Here is a 3,247-nt window from a genome sequence, read left to right as displayed (position 1 = left end):
ATAAAAATATGAGTCGGCTACTAGCCATTTGACGCCTAGCCTTACAACAACTAGCAATGAAATCCAAGTTTTTCTCCAGATAAAAAAAAATCAGTATTTTTACGTCATTACGAGAATATCACAAATTCTAAATATAACCAAGTGATTAAATCTCAACAACAAACAAGTATGATCATGATCTAGATCAGAAGCAACCCTATAAGACTTTGTGAAAATATTTGTTTCTGGCATGCAAATCAATTCATTAAGACTTAAACATCCCTCTATTCGTCATCACCACACTCAAATCAACATCAACTTATCAAATATCATAGTTCATCTTAAGGGATCATGCTAAATATGCATGCAAATACAACTATATGAAATCATATAAAAATAAACATATATGTCCTAAATGAATAATCATGCAAAAATATGAATGAACTAAACTAAACATGCAATATGAATCTATATGAATCTAAATGGACACACACACTACTAATCCTTACATTATCACCCCCAAACTTAAAATTTTCAATGTCCTCATTGAAGGTAATAATAAGGATTTCAGGCATACCTAATTAGCACGAGAGTCACCCTCATCGGGTGGAGGATCAGGTGGTCAATCAACCTCGCCACCAGTGTTTCGAACAACAGTACCGAAAGCGTGTGTCAAATCTGCAGCAAAATATCGGTGGATGACATGCATAGCCTCCATACGCCTAGTCAATCTTCTATACTGCGCATCCCTAACACCAGTCCTATCAACTGTATGTGGCACATGAAAAGAACCCTCTAAAGGCACGAGAGGATTCGTTCGGCTATCCTCTATATCATCAAAAATATATCCCAACTCCTTGTCAGGGGGTGCACCTAAGAATGCATAACTCAAGTGATCTGGCAGAGGGTTGAGCTCAAATGTGGGAGCTTCTTGAATAAATGGGTCAAAACGCTCCTGAGAAATTTTCAGCTCTGCTAACCCAAGAGAATCGAATGGCATATCCAACTTCCTCTTCCACGGAGGTGCATTCAAAACCTGCAGTTGCTCTACTTTAAAACACTCCTCTTTAGCTGTGGGTAACTTTATTTCCTTGAACACATTAAAAGTGACCTTTTGATCGTAAACCTTCATCGAAAGCTCTCCTTTTTGCACATCGATCATAGTTCGACCTGTAGCCAAGAATGGTCTTCCCAAGATAATGGGAATCTTTTTATCTTCCTCGAAATCAAGAATTACAAAGTCAGCAGGGAAGAAAAGTTTATCCACCTTGACCAAGACATCCTCCACTATACCTTGTTGATAAGCGATGGAACGGTCAGCTAGTTGCAATGACATGTATGTTGGTTTGGGATCAGGCAGACCAAGCTTCTTGAAGATAGATAAGGGCATCAGATTGATGCTAGCTCCTAAATCACATAAACACTTGTCGAACGACAAGTTTCCGATGGTGCAAGGAATAGTGAAGCTTCCAGGATCTTTAAGCTTCGGAGGCAACTTCTGTTACAGCACAACACTGCATTCTACCGTTAGAGCAACGGTCTCTAAGTCATCGAGCTTTACTTTCCGAGAGAGAATACCTTTCATAAACCTCGCATAGCTAGGCATCTGTTCAAGAGCTTCAGCGAAAGGTATGTTAATATGAAGTTTCTTGAACACCTCCAAAAACTTCTCAAACTACTTATCCAGCTTTTTCTTCTACAGCCTCTTTGGAAAAGGAGGTGGAGGATAGATCTGTTTCTCCCCTGTATTACCCTCGGGAGGAGTGTGTTCCACAGTAGTCTTCCTTGGTTCCACCTATGCTTCCTTCTGCACTTCTTCTTCAGCCACAACTGCATTTTCTGAAACTTGAGATTTTTCAGGCTCTTCGTCTTGCTGAATATTGGGGCTTGCGACCTTTTCAGACCTCAAGGTGATGGCGTTCACCTGTTCTTCAACTTCCCTCTTACCTGGATTTGTTTCTGTATCACTAAGAAGCGTTCCTGGTGGGCGATTCAATAAGGCATTAGCAATTTGCCCTATTTGGTTCTCCAGAGTCTTGATAGAAATAGCCTGGTTTTTGCACATAAGCCTCAACTCCTCCAATTCAGATTTTTCATTAGAAGATAGACCTGTATCATGATTTTGATGTTGAATTTGGAGTTGTTGTTTTGGTGCAATTTGTTGTTAAAAACCAGGAGGGTTAAATAGCTTATTTCCAAACTACAGGAACGGCTGTTGCATCGCATTCTGATTGTTGCTCCAGCTGAAGTTAGGATGATTCTAGTTGTCAGGATAATAAGTGGCAGGAACTGGCTGCTGCGATCTCTGAAAGTTGCTCACAAACTGAGCTGAGTCACTGGATATAGCACATTGCTCTATCATATGCGGACCTGCACACAGCTCACAAACACTAATTATCTATTTAACACCATAGTTATCCAGAGAATCGATCTTCATAGATAACGCCTTCAGCTGAGTAGTGATAGCCGTAGCTGTATCCACTTCAAGAACTCCTGCTACCTTTCCATGTGGACATCTCTTGGTTGGATACTGATATTCATTAGCAGCCATAAATTCAATTAGATCATAAGCTTCCTTATAGCTCTTTACCCATAATGCTCCACATGTTGCTGCATCGAGCATGGGTCTGGACTGTGCTCCCAACCCATTATAAAAACAATTGATGATCATCCAATCAGGCATTCCATGATGAGGACACTTCCTAAGCATCTCCTTGTAGCGCTCCCAAGCTTCATATAAAGATTCTTCTGATTGCTGTGCAAATTGAGTAAGAGCATTCCTGATTGCAGCTATCTTCGCCATAGGGAAGAATTCAGTAAGAAAATTTTGAGCAAGATCTTCCCAAGTAGTAATCGAACCAGTTGGTAGAGAGTGTAACCAGCTCTTAGCCTTGTCCCTCAGAGAGAATGGGAACAGTCTCAGCTTCACAGCATCTTCAGAAACACCGTTAAACTTGAAGGTGTCGTAAATCTCAATGAAATCCCTAATGTGCATATTGGGATCTTCAGTTGGAGAACTCCCAAACTGGATTGAATTCTGCACCCATTGAATTATGTCAGGCTTGATCTCAAAGGTATTAGCTGTGATTGCTGGCCGGACAATGCTAGATTGAATGTCATTGATCTTGGGTTGAGAAAAATCCATCAAGGCTCTCGTTCGTGCTGCTAGATCTCCCATTGTAATGAGTACCTGAAACACAAACAAATAAATCGTGAAAGTAAAAGAATACGAGTCAGTAAACTTTAACGACCACTGATGACAAGCACA

General features: G+C 40.5%; 1 non-coding gene across 1 annotated transcript; it reads left to right on the top strand.

The window, feature by feature from the left end:
* The first annotated feature begins 2,660 nt into the window (after nucleotides 1–2,660).
* LOC141662919 (small nucleolar RNA R71) lies at nucleotides 2,661–2,767 on the top strand. Its single transcript, XR_012551020.1, has one exon. It is a non-coding gene; the product is annotated as a small nucleolar RNA R71 (small nucleolar RNA).
* Nucleotides 2,768–3,247: the final 480 nt, after the last annotated feature.

This window comes from Apium graveolens, chromosome 5, assembly GCF_009905375.1.
Source record: "Apium graveolens cultivar Ventura chromosome 5, ASM990537v1, whole genome shotgun sequence".
NCBI classification, from domain to species: Eukaryota; Viridiplantae; Streptophyta; class Magnoliopsida; order Apiales; family Apiaceae; genus Apium; species Apium graveolens.
Note: the sequence above shows the minus strand (reverse complement) of the source record. Positions and strands in the feature narration are given on the sequence as shown.